The following is a 20,654-nucleotide window of genomic DNA, read 5'->3' as shown; positions in this document are numbered from 1 at the left end:
CTAAATATTTCTCCTTAAATGGCATATCCCAGATTCTATAGGATAGAACCACGAGAGTTAAAGTGGAATAATACTGCTATAATTGTGCAGTGTGAATGGGTCCCAGGGCCCAGCATTCCAGAACCAATTCTGTTGCCCATATTTTTTTACTTTCTCGATAATATCTTTATTTGTTGATTGTTTTTGACATCCATTACAAACCCAGAGGATTTAATAGAAAATAGTAGTGATATACAAAATTCTTCATTACAAAATACTACATATTTTTAACTCGTTCACCCTTGCTGCAAGACTGGGACCCAAGTGAGGAAAAGGAAGAAGCAGGTCAGCATAGGGACATAGTAGTACTAGCAAATGGGAGGACAGGAATGAGGTGGATGGGCAAAGTCACAGGGAGACCACAAGTCCACCAATGGCAATGGCAATGGCTGGAAATGCAGGGCCAGAAATGATCAACCTTCTCTGGCCTCAGCTGTTTGGAGAAGCAGCAGCTATTGCTGCTCTTCCACCTCCAGAGTCCAGGACAGCAGATCTCCCTTTTCTTTGTCTACTCTGTGGCCTCCAAGAACAGTTTTCAAACACCTCCAGGCTGACCTGGACTGGACACTGACAGGCACATGATGTGAGAGGGGGGCAACCTCTGGATGGTGATCAAAGTTAGGCAGGTGACTGGAGGAAGGTGTGGTGGTTGTGGGTGGCAGTGAATGTGTGTTCTCACACACAAAGACTCAAAGGATTTGAGGGGAAAGGCAAATTCCAGACACTTTCCACCTCCAAATTACCAGGGCCCAAATCCATTCTGGACAACCCTCTTAGCCTGCTTTACCCAATCCTTTCCCAATCCACTTCCATATTTCCTTACTCTGTATCTAAATGGGTCTGTGGGTTGATCCCAATATAACTTCAGTATCTAGCTCTTGGCTTTGTCTTTTGTTTGTTTTGTTTTGTTTTTTAAGGTTATGTTGTTTCGATTTGATTTCAATCTGTGTTGTTTAGTGTGTTGCTTCTTTTTATACCCTTTCTGCTGCTTTTCTCTATATTGCGTGTGTGGCTCTGTGTTATACACACGCAGACTGCACACACTGATAACTTACCCAACTATAGTGTAGAAAGCAGGACGCATTTGCAAAGCTGCATTAAAACAAATTTTAAAGGAACAAAAAGTCCATAGACTTATTTGTATGCACTTCACCAGGGTTAATTGACAGGGCTACTACGTGTTCAAATTCCATGCATAAATGTAAAAACAACAACAGTAACAAAACGGTGGTTCTTTTTGGATTCCCATGCAAGTGAATAGAAGGCAGAGAGTTTTCAGTTATGACTTTCAATTTGCATTCCAGCAGAAATTAGGTCAGATAAGGTCCAACCCACCCTGAACTGAATCAGCTGAATCTGTATCAAGTGCCAAATTGAACTAAGAAGCTCTGTACAGCTATAGTCAAGATCAGTGCTTGAGAAGGAAGCAAATACTCATTAATGCTTATAGGCATTATTAAATCTCTTCTACTACATGTAATGAAATGCCTGTATTGTGTGTTGTGTCAACAAGAATCAGAATGGGACCTAAAATATAGTGGTGATACAGCCCTTGCCAAATATTATGTAGCTTTGGCAATGGAAAGTGTGGCTCATTTGGATGAAGGGAAGCAGTGTACTTCAACCATCAGCAATATGCAAGAATAAGTATACTGCAGAATTTTGTTACAACTTGAGTCTCCCTTATCCCTTAGTGTTGTTTTGGATGTCAGATATTTATTTGTTTGTTTGTTTGTTTATTGGATTTTGGAATATTTAAATATATATAATTAGATATCTTGGAGATGGAACCCAAGTCTAAACACAAAATTCATTTATGTTTCATGTGCACCTTATACACATAGCTTGAAAGTAATTTTATAGACATTAAACCATCAAAAAGCAAAGGTGTCACAATCACATTTATAGACATTAAACCATCAAAAAGCAAAGGTGTCACAATCACAGCCAATGATGTGGACAATTTTGGATTCTGGAGTATTTCAAATTTTGGAATTTCAGATAGGGGAGACTCAACTTGTATTAAATAACAAACTATCTGGCCTGGCAGATCACAAATAGCAAAACTTGCTTCAATACCAACCAGATTATCCTGGGATAATTCCAGTGTAAACAGAATTTGATTTTTTTTTCTGATCATGGGATATAAAAGCAACATTTATATCAGTATCATAATGCATACCTTTTATCCAACTACAGCAGGGATAGGTGGTATATAACCATAGGCCATATGCACCTCCTGGGGGCTGCAGGACAACCCAAAACATGAAAATCCTGCCCACATTCTTTAGGGGAGTTGGAGAACATTCCTGCCATGTTTTGGGCATGGCCTTTGAATCACCTTTAGGCCTTTGAATAACCTGCAGGTAAACTGAAAGAGACTTTTGTGTTCTGTTTTGTTTTGTTTGAAAGAAGGTATCTCCTGGATCAAAAAACCTGGGGATGGGCAATTTGTTTCTACATACCCCAGAAAGTGGAGTGGGACAGTCTGGGTATTTCTTGAAAAGAAGGGGAGGGCTGGAAGGCTGAGGGTGGTGTCATTATTAAAATACCAGTAAAGCTGCATGCCTACTACTGAACTACAGACTGACCCATTGCTGAAAATCTCAATGGAATTGGGAGCTTTAAAAACCAAGTACCATAAACAACATTACACATACTTAGTGCATGAGTGAGGTGAGACTATGGAGAGAAGCAAAAGATGTCATCAGGACACTTCTGAAAGACAAACTAATTTCATGAGTGCCTGGACTCAATGCAAACATTAACCTTATGTGATTATTCTAAGTTTTGAAGAAGGTGCTAATATCTCAAATAAAGATGCTTTACCATCAGTGGCTTCATTGGTAGAATGAATTTGAATGTGCAGCTGCTCTTTAAAAGAAAAGAAGAAAAGAAATTTATTCAATGAATTTCTGTAGCTTTGTAGCTCACTCTCTAAAGATCTATTTGCAATTTAGTATCTGCCATACTACGTATTAAACTTTGTTGAAATGATAATTGAAGGTCCCAAATCTAACCAGCTGCAAATGGAGGGCAGACTGCTGCATTAATTGCTTAACTGATTTGGTTTGACAATGTGAAAGAGGGGAATGGATCCAATAGTGAAATAACAGGTCATTTCAGTCACAGGGAAAACCCACTTTTCTTCTTAAAGCACACCTCAGAAAAACAGGAAAATACTGGATAAATTCCATGAGTTTTGCCTGAGTGTCTCATATGATAGGTGACAAGCAGTATCTACAACAGTTGCAGATATACTATAAAAATATGCCGACACTGATGTTATTTGTCTGCTAGAGGTTGGTTCCAATGTGTCTTGCTCCATACATTGTCATTGTCAACTGGACAGTTGTGTAGATCGTGTATGATGCTCATTCATCAGTGACAATATGAGGATGACATCTGCAAAGAAATCACTCTCATAAATATTACAGCCTAGCACCAGGACATAAATGCTCACCTGCCTCAGTCATGTACCATATAGGAAGGTAGTAGCTGATTCACCTTTATCTTCCATTAATCCATGCTGTTATGAGAGTGGAGTTGTCTTTCATCCAAATTCCCTCTTCAGGGGTAGGGGATCTGTAAACCATCAGACATCATTGTACTATATCTCCTATAAATTTTAGACAGCATGACCAATGGTAAAAGATGATGGCAATGTAGTCCAACAGTATTTAGATGTCCACCAGTTATCCATCCTATTTTAGTTCATGGGTCCACATCACAGAAAATCAAACAATGGAAATCCAGTTTGGAAGAAAGGGAAGAGAACACAATATATTTTGCAGCCAGTGATGCACACCTTCAGTTAGATGTTGCAAAATGGAAATGCCATTCAACTTTCCTCCCACTAATGTAAAATGAAATTGCTTCCTCTGCAATAGTGCGACATATGAAGGACATTATTATTAATGTGATATCCAAATTAAATAATGGGCAAACATGAGTAATCACTGGTGACAAGCCCGTGTATGACACTGGAAAATAACTACATTGAAAGATCCCTCATAAACACTGTGAACAGTAAGTTGTGCTACTGATGAGAGCCCATCCTACTGATATGTTTCAAATTTAGTTGGAAAGTGAGTGTTCTGGAATTCTAATAAATATGGGTGTGACAAGCTCAAATGTTGCCTGTCTTACTGCTGCACATGTCAGGTGAATGCCATATGCTCCTGAAGTGTGTCTTGCTGCCGTGCACATCCTTCAAACCAAAGTATATTAGAACACTGTTATACTACTTCCATTATTAACACTAATGCTATGGCACAACGAAATTCAGTACAGAAACACTCTTGTTCCATTAGGAAATTGTCTCCAAATACCGGTAAGTCTTTGCTCATCCAGATTTTAGAAAGCATGTGGATACTCTTAAGCAGGAGAGCCAGCATGTTATAGTTTAAGTGTTGGACTAGGACTCTGGAGAGCAGTGTTTGAATCCTTGCTCGGTCTCAGAAACCCACTAGGTAACCTTAGGCAAGTCACACTCTTTCAGTCTCAGAGTGAGGCAAAGACAAACCCCCTTTTAACAAATCTTGCCTTAGGGTTGCCATAAGACAGAAATGAGTTGAAGGCACACAATAACACAACAACAAAACTCTTAAGCAGTTATGTCCATGGACATTTTCTCTGGATGCAGTTCATTAAGTTCACTGGAGAGTTCTTATTCACTTCAGAAAATATTGAAATATCATATCTCCATTCATGTATGGAAAAATGTGAACATGAGGAACTATTTTATCAAACAATTAGCTCATCTCCTTTACCTGCCTGCAGTGGCTCTCCAGGGTTTGGGGCAGGAGTTTTTCTAGTACTTCCTAGAGGTGTTAGGGACTGAACCTCAGATTTTCTGCATCATTCTAAACTATGTAGCCAGGGTCTGAGCAGCAAAACAATCTTTTACAATACCTGACAGATTTATGAGCAAAAGAACACAATGGTTTTTGGTGCGCTTGGGAGTCAGTGGAATCCTCAAAAATGAAACAGCACTACTCAGCTGGCTAAGGGCTGGACTGTCTAGTCATAAACAGACTAAAGCCATCCAAAAGTGGGCCATCCCTGAAGCACAAGAAATAGAGATCAGCATATTTAATACATAGAGGAACCTGTGTGAACATGATTTAGGCTCCTTTAGTTCAGCAAACTTCAATGCAATGGCATCACTAGGCTTGGCACAACCCAGTGCGGTAACCCATGTTGTCACCCCCCTTCATTGACCTCCTCCCATACCATACCATGAAGAATCCTTAGTAATGTTTTTGTACTAATGTTCCACATACATTGTAAATCCTGGATGTGAGGGCGATCTGGCTGCGACATCTGTCACCCCATTGATCGCCAGGGTTGATTTGGCTGATCTGGCCGGCTAGGCGGGTGTCCCCTCCCTCCCTCACCGCTCCATTGTAATTCCTACATATCACTTAACGTAATGGTAATAGTTGGGACATAAACAATTAGCAAAATTAAATTATACCTTTAAAGTACAGTATCACACATACAACCTTAGTGCATTTAGTTTCATATGGTTGAAGTGAAAATTTGGTAAAATATGTTTGAAAGAAAATTTTAAAATAATATTTTTTTTAAAAAAAAATTAAGTTTCAATTTCTTTTAAAAAATTATAATTTAATTTTAAAAAACCCTGGGACCTCTCCTTGATACTTCCACTCAGCCTCACCCCACTCACACCATCTCTTCATCTTTCTAATGGGACATAGGAAAATGCTACAGCCCATTTCTGCACAAAAGCAGATGTCTGAGGAGCAGTAGTGTTGCCCTCCCTTAGGGTATTATCTGGTGCAGTTCGCACTCCCCACATACCCTAGTCATGCCACTGCTTCAGTGCTAGCATTGGAAATCAATCACCTACCGAGGACCATTTTGAATAAGAGGAACAACTCTACACATGTTTCCACTAACTCTCATTTAGTAAAATCTCTTGGAACACAGAGGGAAAAAATAATAATTTTGAGAAACATAATACTGAACTAAACAGGCCCAGGTTTTCTCTGGCTTCCGAGGAAATAATGCATTCCTGAACTGATTTCACAAGCTTATGTACAAAGGTATAAATATCCCTTCCTATTGTACCTGTAAATCAGAAAGAGGTCATGCAGTAGCCTTCTGGGCTTGCCTGTTAAATAGACAGGACACAACAGGACACAGTCTAGCAGTGACAGATGGCCCACTGTTAATCAGAGATGGTTAGATAGGCTCTGCTAAATCTAAGATGCTGGGCTCTCCTAACTGGAGGAATAAAAAAGATTCCTATACAGTCATGTATTTTTCCCTCTGTCACTGCCAACAACCTTAACAAAAGGAAATAGATCAACCCAGATTAGAATTGCCAGCTTTCAGGGCACAAACCTGTGACTTGGGCTGCTGCTACATTGCAGAATTAATGCAGTTTGATACTATTTTAACTGACATGGCTCCATCCTATGGGATCCTGGGATTTGTAGTTTGTTGCAGCACCAGAGCTCTCTGACAAAGAATTTCCCACAAAACTACAAATCCCAGAATTCCATAGCACTGAGCCAGTTAAAGGGATGTCAAAGTGCATTAATTCTGCAGTGTAGGTGCAGCCTTAGCGATAAATCCTTGCGATGTCAAAGGAAGCAGGCTGTGGTAATCTTACAAGGGTGATGATATAAGGAGCATCCCCTAGCATGATATTTCAGGCATCAATAACAACTGTACAGATAGCACCATTCAAATAAAGAATACCAAGTCTAATAAAAGGAAAATATGTACACACTTTTCAAGGCAGTGCTCTCACCCTGAAAATCCCTGCCCTTTTCTCTAAGACATAGCGGCTGTACAGATTGGCGGCATGCAGCTGCCCCTTTACTGGCTGGATTGGGGCTGCGGCAACGTCATGCCGCAGCCCTGATCCAGCCTCTGGAGAGTGCAAAAAGGAGCTGCAAAAAGCAGCTTCTTTTTTGCCCTCCAAGGGGCACCATAGCCATGGCAGTGCAGCTTTATGACACCTCTTTGATTTAGCACTAGAGGGGCAGCATGATGGTGCGCACTGTGTGGACTGGCACACACCAAAATGGTGCCCTGGGGGTGGGGTTAGGGCATCCAGCATGTGAATACTGCGCCCTAACTCTGCCCACAGGCTGGCACAAAGTGTTGGTCTGTATAAGGCCTTAGATCCATTGTTCTGGGAACATTATCTCAAAGTCCCTATATCATAATCACAGCCCTAGTGGCACAGTGGTAAAATACTGGTACTGCAGCCACAAAGGTGTGAGTTTGATCCCAGACAAGGCTCCATGGTTGGCTCAGGCTGTCATCTTTTCGTAGGTTGGTAAAATGAGTACCCAGCTTGTCGAGGGCAATTAACTTACAGACTGTGAACCGCTTAGAGAGTGATTAGTTCACTGATACATGGTATAGAAATGTACATATTACATCCTATTGTTGCATCTTGGTTGAGTCCTCTTCCTGACAGAAAGGATAGTGAAGACAGTGGTGTGGTTAACTTATTTATATACTCTGGTATTCATAGGTTTATAATGTCCCACCTGAACATTATGGCTTAGCTGGGGGTGGGGAGCCATTTAGAAGGTAATGCATGTTACTTCACTTAGGGCTGAAATAGATGGCCCTAAAGGAACGGCTCGAAGCCACCCCTTTTAAAGCCAGATTGGGGCTCATCCCTTCTCAGCTGCCCTGGCTCTCTCGGCCAAGGGAAACAAGGTACCAGAGAAGGAGGGATGAGCATGCACATGCCTGCCCTTCACTTTCTCTGGTGCCTTGGCTAGCCCACCCTAGTAAGTCAAGACATTGGGGAAAGAGAGGTGAGCAGGTGCATACTTGCCCCTCCACACCTTCCCCGGTGCCTTGACTAGTTCATTGCTGATCTTCGGGAGCAGTTGGGGGTGGCAGGGCAGACCACCACTGCTGCCCCCAGCACCCACACCAGATGACACCAACACTAGGAAAGACACTGCCCTCTCTGCAGAAAATAATTTGTATTACTTTACTTCTCTCAAAATATGTCAAGCCCTATTGTGTTCCCCTGCTACATGTGTCAATTAAAGCAGCCCCACAGTGTTGTCCACTGCCCTCCATTGTTTTGAGAGCATCATCAAAAATAGTGGTGTGATCAGGGTGGGCTTTGGGACATTGGTCTGCAGAATAATCAGAAGGGCTCACAAGTAATTCACAAGAGGAAATGCAGAACAAAGTAAGGATAATCTTACAACTTAAGAAAAAACTTATAAATCACACAAATCATATCTCCTTACCTTGCACTTTGCTTCACTTTCTACTTTTTCTCTTGCTCTTTGCACTGTCCCACTGCACCTCTCACCTTCTCTTTCTGATTTTTTCTCCCCTAACCTCACTTTGTGCCCTCACAGTGCCCCTGCCCTTATTTTGCCACGTCCTCTCTCTCTCCTCTCCTTACATCTTTACCAGGTCCACTACCACTACCATCACCATGGTCCACTCACTCCAAAGTCTAAAATTAGCTAACTACTGTACTACCAATTACAGCAGTTTCTGCTTTAGGGTGGTTTCCTTATTCATTGTGATAAATCTGGTGGCAGGGATCGCAATCTTGATTAATTCTTGAATGTTCTTCCTCTTGGATCGAATATCAGATGTAGGAACCTTGGAAGAAACTATGGAACAGGTGCCACCTTCTCTCTACCATAGGAGTAGTTTAGTGCTACAAAAGAGCTGCCATGTATGTGATCCTAACTGCTTTGGTGTTATTCTGCTCACTGAATAGGATACAAGTAGCTCCTTCCCAAATCTAAACATTGTTTTTTTAAAAGTAGCAGCACTGAAAGATGCCCGCCATCTCCCACTGAAAAACAAACTGCGAAACATTACTAAAAGCTTTTATGCCTATTTCATGAAGTCTACACAGATGTCTCCTGTGGGAGATTCTGCACTCATTTTTATGGGATTGCTGTTCCTATTATTTTCTGTTTCAATGTTATTTGAACTTTTGGTTATATTTATTCTTACTGCTGAGGGAAAATAATTTGTGACTGATATTGTTTGGGTTTTTCCTCCCTTTTGAAACAGTATCATTTTTATCACCTCACAGTTTGTAATGACAGACTGCCCTATCTAGAGGAAAAAACAAGCCTGTTCTTGTTACTAGAGATTGAAACCGTAGTTTATATATTTGCAGTTATTTCATGTCTCTTCGTGTTTTTCCTCATCTGTCCCATTATGAAACAATAAATACAGTGAGATAAATTAAGAAGGCAATTTTGACCTAATGTGGGATTTTTAAATTATTTTTTGAGGTTCCCATTGATAAAAGGTTCAATGAGTATAGAGTAAAAATAGAAATGTTACAAGAAAACCCATGAAATATCAGGTGTAATAGGAGAAAAGAATGTGTGCTTATGCACCTCTTTCTGGGTTCTATAGGGACAACTAATCAAATATTGCAAACACGATTACAATTTAAGTCTCCAGTATGCAGAGTGATTCAAAAAGTGGTGCAAAACCAGATAAGAACAGCTTTACTTTTCTACCATTCTTTTTGAATCACCATGTATTTTGAACAATACTATGGCAAATTATATATTAAATGTAACCCATAAGCACTGTCTCAAAAGTACCATGCAATGAGGTGTTTGTGCAGGACTTCACTAGGACTCTTCTGCCTTTGCTGCGCAGGAGTATTGCAACATTTGGATGCAAGTGCAACTCCTCTTTAGCTCCAGCTCTCTCTCTGTGTCAGGTTCTGCCCAGTCCCTTTGGTTCAGTAAACCAGTCTTCCATGGGATAACAGCAAAAGTTTTATTCAAAAACCAAAACAAAGTTAACAGCTTGACTTCTGCAGACAGATCTACCATTACCCCCCCCCCCACACACACACACAATTACAAACATAAGACTTTTTCACACGGGGACCTATGTGCCTCCATCCTGAAAATGGCTAAAGTGCTGGCATCGCAGAGAAGCAAGAATGGTTATCATACACACGCACAGCAAGAATGTAAATCCACATTAAAGGGGGCCTAATTCGCATTGTATCATCAAATGGGGTTGGACAAATCCCCATTGCTACCCTAAAAATACCTTTTCTGCGCATGCACCAGCTGACATTTCCACAGGTGGGAAGAGTGGCTGTCTTGGGGCTGAGCAAGAAAACCCCACGTCCACGGCAGTGGGGAGCCTGGTCAGAGCTCTCCTTGGCCCTTTGCTGCCTCCTCCTCCTCCTCCTCCTCCTCCCTCCGGCTGATGGAATGTGACTGAAGCTGGGCCGGTAAGGGGAGCCAGGCAACGTGGGCAGCAGTGGGTCAGTGCCTTGATCAGCTGAGGCTGCTTTGGAGCATTGGTGGTGCTGGGTGAGGGCCTCCTGCAGGGTCCCCCAGTGCAGCGTCTTCCTCAGTGGGGGCCCCTTGGTGGAACCATGGCCGCTCGGCCAGAGGAGCTGGAACTATTGAGGCTGCTGCGGTGGTGGTGGTGGCTGTGTTATTAGTGGCCAGCCCTGGGGAGCAATGCTGCCAATGGCAGGGGAGGGTGCCGATGCTGATGGCTGGGTAGGAAAGCTGATGATGGTGCTGCCACCACCACTGATGCTATTGCCCTTGGAGGAGCCCAGGTGAGTGAGCTGGACCCTCCTGATCATCAATGCCCTCTTGGAGGCCCTCTTCCCCACAAAAGTCTACAGTCTTCCCCACAAAAAATAAAAAAGTAACCTCTTCCCCACAAAAGTCACAACAGTTTCAGCCACAGGGAAGAGGAGGAAGAGGAGGATTATGGGAATCAAAAGGAAACCAGGGGCGATCCCCAAATACATTCCACACCAAAGCAAATGCGAATTGACTGTAAATTTGCATTGCAGCCGGCTTTTTAATAATAATAATAATAATAATAATAATAATAATTTGTTTTATTTATATACCGCTATTCCAAAGATCATAGCGGTGAACAGCAAGCAAGCTGATTAGCAAGTAAGCTAATTTGCCCCCAACAATCTGGGTACTCATTTTAGCAACCTCGGAAGGATGCAAGCCTGAGTCAAGCTTGGGCCCTTTTGCTGGTCTTGAACTCGCAACCTTGTGGTTTCGAGTGAATGGCTGCAGTACAGGCATTTAACCACTGTGCCACGAGGGCTCCATTTTAAATTCGGTAGTTCAGCGAATTTACCCATTTCTGGGATTACTCGGCATTGCATTTGGATAGGGCCTGGATTCCATTCAATGTCATATGATAACCTCATGTGTAAGAACGTGAAACCCCATGATTGACTCTGGATTGCATTTGATGTGCATTTAATGATCTCATGCGAAAGAATGTGAAACCCCATGACTGACTCTGCATTCACCCTGGGATAACGTTCCAATTTTCCCCGTGTGGAAATGTCCATACAGAAAGCAATATGCTATCCCAGGATTTTGCAGGCTTTCTTCCCTTTTGGCCATTCATCAAAGCATTCACACATTTACTACTGCTTGCTCACACCCCTCTTTTCTCAGATCTCTGCCATTCCTTCCCATGAGACTGACCTGATCATATCCAATAATAATGACATAACATAACAGAAGAAAGGAACGCCAGCCATAACAATTTTATAGCAGGATAGGTTAAGGATCCTGCCACCCTCTCTTTTTCATCTAGGAATTATAGCCCCTTCCTTAGGGTTTCCCCAAGCATTGAGCCAAACCATAATTCATAAGGGTTACATTTAGGAGCTTATCCCATGAACAAATAAGCCGTCTTACCTCTTCCAGCTTGAATTCAGGATCCAGGATGCCTCTGGATGTTATCCTACCTAAATCGCCACCTATCTAGCCAGATGCTGCCACCCAGATGCAGTCCAGGTCGAAGCCTCGCTCAGAAAGCACTTTTTCAAAGTTGGGAGCTTCCGACTTCAAAAATTGGATGGCTGAGCGAAGCTTTGACCTGGGATGCATCTGGGCAGTGGCATCCTGCCTAGATAGGCAGCGATTTAGGTATGATAACATCCAGAGGCATCCTAGATCCTGGATTCAAGCCAGAAGAAGTAAGATGGCTTATTTGTTGTGGGATAAGCTTGTTAGACTCACCACCAATGAGTAGTTAGCAAGGTTTTTTAGATAAAACAAAGCTGTGGAGACAACAGTCAAATTTAGATATTCACGTCACATATTTATATTGGGGGGGGGTGAGAGGCAACAAGAGAGAACAGAGCGACACGCACTGTCCTTTCAATGGTCATTACCCCCCATAAACTGGTTCCACACCAGTTTATTTCTATAGTGTGAATGAAGCCTAAGAAAACAATCCATGTGACCATCAAAAGTCAAGCAGCAACTTGAAGGCACGTGCACACACATACACATATACAGACAGTTTCAGTTTGCTTGGAAAATGTCTTTCCTTAAACATGACAAGCACATGTTTGCTGGTATGGAAAACATTAAACAGTTCATTCTGTACTGTTTAATATGGGGGACTTTTGCTAATGTAACTTGTATTTTTATTATTCTGTAAACCGTCGTGATCGAAGGAACGGCGGTATATAAATAAAGACTCATTCATAAAAATACACATATTGGGGTTTGATCTTGTCATCAGCTTCATGTTGAATGTGCACTCAGTAGCAAACCTGGGTTTCCCTTTGTGCAGTGTCTGTATAAATCTGGGATAGCTGTGTCTATTAATGATGCTTGCTATAAATCTGTTCACTTCAGAGCACAAATAAATTATCCTGCTAATAATAGCTGGAATTGATTTGTAAAGTGTTTTATTGCATTTGCCAAACAGATGTTAGGTGTACTAAAATATTTTTAAATATTCCACACCTCAGCTATCCTTTGAGGGGTTTACTGTTGTTGTTTTTTCTGTGCATTAAATACTTTCTTTGTATAATTGCTCCCAAGAGAATGAATTGAAAAGAACCATGCATGCATTTGCATGTATTAATACACTAATAAACCTCCCAAGAAGAAAATTTATCTTCAACCAAGTGGATACCAATCATTTTAAATCAAAGCCTAATGAATTTAAAAAGACTGTTTCCCTTGTCTGGAAAAGTTACTTGAGAACAGTGCCTTAGATGCTAGAAGTCATTCAAATGTTCAAATAACCATTTAAAAAAAACAAAAACAAACCAGATCATATTTCCTACAGCTTGTGCAACCAGTCATTCAGGCAGTGATAGTTGGCTGTGCTGGGGGGGGGGGGGGGGGGCAAAGTTAACATATATTTTACAAGGTTTCTGCTATTACCACACTTTTAACCATCCTGGTGACTTGTCAGAAGGCTAAGGATATTACTACCAGGGCTTTTAAACCACAATTATGGCAGGAAAAAAGCAGCTTTGGCCACACATATTGCATTACAATGCCTCTGACCCATAGCTGCTCTGTCTCCAACCATTTTCTTTTCATTGCCGGGGAAAACATGTCAATGATTTGGCAACCAAGCAAGTCCTCAGGTGCGAAACATTGGTCCCAGGGCAATTGCAAGATTGCCAGTTATGTGGTGTCAGTGTCTACTCCTCTGCCCTGTCCCCTTCCTCCTTGGTATTTCCAAGCACACTAATTACCTTTATTTATTCTATTTCCTTCCTTCCTTCCATTTTTCTTTTTTTAAAAAAACTACAATCATGGTAGCAGAGTTCCAGAAGTGCATGAAAAAATAACCTAAAGACATACTGCATAGGACATAAGGCAGGGAGGTGGCATTAAGGGAGAGTCAAGAAGAGAGTGTGATGGGGGCAACAGCTCAAGTCACATTATTGGGAAGAGGTATGATGATGGCTTCTCTACTACCATGACTGCTGCGAGAACAGGGCTCAAGCAGTTAAATCCTAAGACTCCAAAACACATAACTGCCTTGAAGCTTTGATTGTTTCATTTGAACAGGATTCTTGTTAGCTGAGAAATTACAGAGGGTAAGATTATGTGGCCACAACTTTGGCCCCTTTGCCTGACTGATAACAGGAAGATAAAATGGATTTTTAAAGAAAAAAAATGCTGATGTCTCAGGGATAGCTTAAAACTTCAATTATTTTAAATAGTTAAGGCTTGTGGAAAAGATATATAATACAATTTTAATGAGTGGTGGATGTGGTGTGCTAGCTCAGGCTGTCCGTAGCTACATACTTCTTTCCTCCGAAAAATGATTTTGTAGGTTCTCACCAAGTTCAGAACAAACTGGAGAAAAGCTAGCTGCAATAATGGCTTCACATCTATGACATCTCCAATATACCTGTAGTCTCTGGGGTAGGTTTGCAGTTTTGTTTTTCCTTTATATTATATATATTTATGTTATATATAATGTTGAATATATATAGGCAGGAGATGGTGATTCCATGCATCCCCAGCTATAGTATGAACCCAGATCCCAAAGCAGGCACATAAGGGAGGAGTTGTAGTTCAGTGGTAGGCCATATGGATTGCAATCCCTAGGGATAGAAGTAGGAATAATCTTTGTCTGCAGTCCTGGACAGCTGGTACCAGTCAGAACAAGATAGACCAATATTTTGACTCATGAATAAAACAGTTTCCAGTGGTAAAAACCACTTTGCATGCAATCGTCTTGGATAGGATAGCCTCACATTTGTGGTCCCTTAACACCCCATCAATCCCCCAAAGCCACCCTCCCAAGACAAAACAGTCAATGCAATTGCAAAGCACATACCTAGATTGAAAACCCCAAAGCACTGTACGTATCTACAATTGTGTTGCAACTGCTGTTTCTCAAGTAAGGGTTATTTGTATCTGGGGAGTGGTTGCTATAAAACACCTGGATCCTGGGTGGATTTTTTTCAGGAGCAGTCACCCTGATCTTCTCTTGAAAGAAAGCTGGCATAACACCCTCATTTAGGGAAATGTCAACCACCCCTTGAACCCACCCAAGCAACTCTCCATGGCTGGCTTTAATAAATCAAGATGGGCAAATATCAAGAGGGAACACAGCTGGCCACCTTGCCAGAAGTGCCTTTTCCACATCTTCAGGCTGACTGAGTGGCTGTGCTTTTAATTGTAGTCCTGCCATGAGAGTCATGGAAAAGGAGCAATCTTGAAAGGTCCTGTCTTTTTAACAGAAAACACTTTCCCATCCCATTTGTGAGATATAGTGATGGCAACAGATACTGCTATTGTCTCCTCAAATCCCCACACCGCATTATTTATTATCTAGTCTAAAATAGGAACAGAATTTCTTATTAAATGGGCTCTGATAATATACATAGCAGCAAGAGATAAATCCTCCACATCTTTTGCAATATGCCAGTGGAGGTGTCTGGAATGCTAAAGAGTCAGCAGAACTACAGAATGCTCCCTTTTTTTCCATGGCTATCTCCCCGCTCTCGCCCCCCTACATGCTTCAGATCTCATTTGAAAAACTTCAGCAAGCCAGCTTGCTCTGAAGAGAAATTGCACTAAGTACAGACTCATTTATTTTCTGCTGATGAACACGAGCCATGCGAACAATTGATAATGTTGTCCCCCCCCCTTTTTTTTTTTTTTTCCTACAGAGGGAACCAACTGGCACAGCAGAGTTATGAGCTTAAACTTCAAACTTCATAATCACCCTGTTTGTTAATGCAATTACGGAATTGTTTGCAGCTCCTGCAGCTGCCAGTCGGCTGCAGCATTCAGCTACGTTTAAAGATATTTTATTGTCTTGTTTAGGATGATGGACAAGGCTGAGAGAGCACAGCAGGAAGAGAGAGAAAAGATGTAATTTTCTGGCCCAGGACCAACTGCCAATAAAACAGAGTGTGTCAAGAGGGTGCAGCTTGGAAATTTCCCAAGCATATCGTAGATGTGTTTCTCTCTTGGTTTAATACTAGACCAAATAGGAACATATGGACACCAGAGATTTTGATTCTCTTCCCTGTTTTGCTGCATCTCTAAGCCTGGTTTTTATCTCCCCCCCCCCCCCCCCCCCGGCAACTTTTCTTGTAAGAAAAGTACTGCACCATTTTGTTCATTAACATTCTAGCTTCTGTAAATTAATATTTTTGTTGCTGTTATACAATTTCAAGTTGACTCTGATTAATGGTGACTCTATCCTATGGGAGAGGGCTGTTATTACCCTAAAAGGCGGGGGATATTGAGGATTCCCACCTGCAATGCTAGCATCTCCTTGAAATGTGAGGAAATTATAGTTCAAAAAAAGGCTTGTGACAGGAGGATAACTGTGGGAATATCAGGAATATTCCCAGTATATTCCCTATAGAGTGCTCCAGTTTGACTAATAGCCTTCTCTGTTAGAGGGCTCTTGTGCCACAACAAATTACAATTCCCAGGATTCCCTAACACCGAACCAGAGCAGTTAAAGTGGTCTCAAACTGGATTATTTCTGCTGTGTTTTGGACCTAAATAAAATTTATTCAGAGGTTCTCCTCTAATAAATAATAGTTTGCAGCCATAACATTGTGCAAATGAACTTCCCTTCTTGGGGTGGGTGGTGGGGGAATGGGAAAAATGTGAAAGACAAACAAAATTTATACTCAGAAGGGAGATGATCAAGATTTTGAAACCAAAACGATTAAATGAAGATCTTGAGCATGTGCCACTGCTGTAAGTTTTTGATGAAGCTTGAAAATGTTAAGATGTTTAGCATGATATTCTGATGTGTAATGACTGCTACAGACAAACATGCAGACATTCTATGTTACTATTTGTAGATGTGTATAAGAAAGAAAGGCAGCCATGCTGAATCTCAGGGAACGAGCTTAGGGACTGCTTTGCTTCTGAAGAAAAGGAGATCCCAGGAAAAGCAGCACTAGAAAAGAACAAACTTTCATTGATGTATGTAAAATGGCATTAATGGGCAGCCATCGCCAAGCTAGCACTAGAGCTCTCTGGCTCCACGTAAAAGTGTTTGTATGCGTGTTGTTCTTGCTCAGTAATGGTGAACCCAAAAGACAGGAAATGGAGGAAATGAAAGTGTATACCCTTAGTTTCATTGTGGCATTTGGAGAAAAACTAGGTGAGGAGTGTTAGGAGGCTTCTTGCCTTATAAGCTCTGACATGTCCAGGGGGGAAATTCCCAAGGGCTAGTGGTTAGCATTCCCCAGCAGCAATATAGGGCCTAGAAAAATTCCCCATCTGTCACAAGCACTATAATAATACATGCAGCATGCAAGTCTGAGTGGGACTGTCAACAATTGCTGCTGCTGCTACTTGGGCACACTTTCTTCCTGACTCAGCCACCCAAATGCTTTGATTTTATTTATTTATTTGTTAAAATATTTATATCTCATCTTTTTGTTGTAGGATCTCAAGGTGGTGTACAATATAAACAAGTGAAAACACTTCCAGACTCAAGCCATAAATAATTTAAACACGATAAAAGCATATTTTAAAAGACAATACTTAAAACAACTTTAAAAGCTGCAACACTTTACCGTCTTGTACTTTTCAAAGTAAATTTGTCCCCAAAGGCTTTAATAAAAAGCCTTGTTTTAGGGGCTTGATGCCAGAAAGATATCAACATTGGCGCCAGTTGAGAATTCAAGGAGAGGGCATTCCAAACGCCAGGTACCACTACTGAAAATAATATCTGGTTCTGGGTTGCCATATTGCCTGTTTCTATCCAAAATCTACAAGCATTTTCCCAGACTGCAATGTCTTGGAGAGCCGACACATGTTTCCTAGCCATTTTAAAATAATACCAATAAGTTATGGCAGCCCCCCAACCTTTCTTCTTGGAGGCTCCATTTCAAATGTTGATTTCAGAATTGGCACAAAAGCGCCATGATCCTTGGGGATGGACTTTGGAAAACAACCACAATCAAGTGAACCAACAATGCTGCCCCTGCTCCCTACTTTACCTCCTCTGTCCCTGTGACATCACAAGAACGTATCTCTTGACATCATAAAACCTTGCTGCAATGCATCTGAGGAAGTAAGTTAAAGTCTACAAAAGCTCATGCTACCAATTTCAATCTTACAGTTGGTCTCAAACGTGGTGCGAGAACCTTTGTGTAGTTTTAGACTTGTAACTTCAGGGAAAGAGGGGTGCACTGCTGGTTCTGTAATTCTAGACCAAACAGGACCCGACTCTCCTTTCTGGCTGGCAGTGAAAAGTAAGCTCCTGAAAGATTCCCCTTCTCTTGGTAAGGGATGGTCTCCCCATTTGCCAGGATGTTCTTTCTGGGAGGCATGGGGTGCAATCTACCGGGGCCCTAAACAGAGACCAGGATGTGCTTTGATTTTGCTTTCTAGATGGCTGGGCTCCGTAACTAACATAGTTAGTTGGGATTAAGTCTTTGGGAATAAGAAGAAAAACATATGTGCATGTGTAAAATGCATTTGTTCCCTGGCCTACCAAGTAAATATGGAGTGTCTTGAAATTTTTCAAATTTGAGTGTGAAACCTTTGTGGCAGAGAGTATAGTATTCCTAAATCCAGCAACAGTTTGTGCAAATTAAGTCAAGGTTATTCAGTACATTCAGTTTTGACATGCTAATCATGAAATCTCAATGAAATGAGTGCCAAATAAATAAGTGTCTTATTTCATGTTACCCTTCACTTATAATTCATGAACACAATTCTTAAACACACTGGGGGAGCTGTGAATTTTTCAGCTGTCTCAGCTTAGTAACCATTGGCCAATCACTGCTACAGCAAGAGAGGTATGGGAAACTTTAAAACTTACTTTGGCCCGATTTAGATGGGCCTTTGCACCGGCCGAGGATGCACCATCCATACCGGTCTCACCCCTAGCACGTGATGGGGGCGTCAAAATGGCGGCACCCTGTACACACGGGTGCTGCCATTTTGACGCGATGGACGCATAGAGTCCGCACATCCCGTCACGCTTGCAATGTCACAAGTGCGCCATTTGCGCACTCAGACATCGCAAGCACGATGCAAAAAGAACCCGCTTTTTGCGGGTTCTTTTTCTGCCACCAGGAAGCCTTGCCGTTTGGCAGCTGAGGCTTCCCACCAGCGGAAATGGAGGCGGCGGCAGACCGCCCTTTTGGGGCGGTCTGTATCCCACCTTTATTGTATCAAGACTTAGACTTAATTATATGGCTGGAACACATAGAATCAAAGAGTTGGAAGAGACCACAAGGGCCATCCAATCCAACCCCCTTCTGCCATGCAGGAACTCTCAATCAAAGCATCCCCGACAGATGTCCATCCAGCCTCTGTTTAAAGACCTCCAAGGAAGGAGACTCCACTACACTCCAGGGGAGTTTGTTCCACTGTCGAACAGCCCTTATTGCCAGGAAGTTCCTCCTAATGTTGAGGTGGAATCTCTTTTCCTGTAGCTTCCATTCATTGTTCCTTGTCCTAGCCTCTGGAGCAGCAGAAAACAAGCTTGCTCCATCCTCAGTATCACATGCTTTCAAATACTTAAACAGGGCTATCATAATCACCTCTTAACTGTCTCTTCCCCAGCCCAAACATACCAGCTCCCTTAGTCATTCCTCATAGCAGGGCATGGTTTCCAGACCCTTCACCATTTTGGTTGCCCTCCTCTGGACACACTCCAGTTTCTCCCTCTCCTTGAATTCCCAACTGGCACCAATGTTGTTATCTTTCTGGCACCAAGCCTCTAAAACAAAGCCTTTTTGAATTGTGGTGCCCAGAACTGGACACAGTATTCCAGGTGAGCCCTCACCAAAGCAGAACAGAGTGGTACTATTACTTCCCTCGACCTAAATACTACACTCCTGCTGACGGAGCCTAGGATCATACATGGATCATGTATGAAATTAATGCCCACAGCATATTTTACACAGTGCATTTCTTTCAACAGGACAAAGAAGGGGTAACATTGTGTGCTATTTATTTTATTAATTTAAGATATATATTTTGTATCATTTCTCAGCCTATGACGGCTCTGAAGGCAATGAACAAATAAAAGCAATTAAAACAATTCACAGATAAAAATATTTTAAAAACACATTGGAATACTCTTTAAAAACAGTCTAAAAATAATCCTAAAATACAGTTTTAAAACAGTTAAAATAGAGCTATTTCAGACATTAAAGACCATGCTGAACAGGTCTGTTTCGGCTGCTCCCTGAAAGCTTAAAAGAGATGGAACCAGACTAACTTCTTTGGGTAGGGAATGCCCTGTTACTTGTGTCCACCAACCTAATTTCACTAATGTTGTGTTAGCTTGTGTGTGTATACACATATACAATCCTGACAGTAATCCAATCTAGTTTGCTGGTATCATTTATTTCTATTAGATAAGATTCCTTTTCAGCAAAGTTGCAACAGACTAAAATTCTATAAAACATGGTCAGATTATATTTTATTATATTTTAAGGTCAATTAATTTTTTAAAAAGTGTGTCTCCCCCCCCCCTTTTTTTTTTACTGGAGGAAAACATTCCTTGCACACTCAGAGACAGGTAGTCTATTCTGCACTATGGAATCCTGGGATTTGTAGGAGTTTTCTTGGTGGCACGACAGCTCTCTGACAGAGAAGGCTAAAGATCTCACAAAACAGCAATCCCTTGCCTGGAGCCTTGGCAGTTAAAGCAACATCAAACTGCATTATTTCTGCAGCATTGATCAGATCAAGTGCATCTATACTATGGAAATAACATAGTTTGATACCACTGAATGCTGGGGTTTACAGTTTGTTGTGGCACCAGAGCTTACAGAGAGGTGAAATACCACAGAAAACTACAAATCCCACAATTCCATGGCACTGAACTATGCC

This window comes from Sceloporus occidentalis, unplaced genomic scaffold (genome assembly GCF_023333645.1).
Source record: "Sceloporus occidentalis isolate IW3139 unplaced genomic scaffold, rSceOcc1.0.p SCAF_2, whole genome shotgun sequence".
Taxonomy (NCBI): Eukaryota; Metazoa; Chordata; class Lepidosauria; order Squamata; family Phrynosomatidae; genus Sceloporus; species Sceloporus occidentalis.
The sequence above is the reverse complement of the archived record's forward strand: the minus strand, read 5'-3'. Positions refer to the sequence as shown.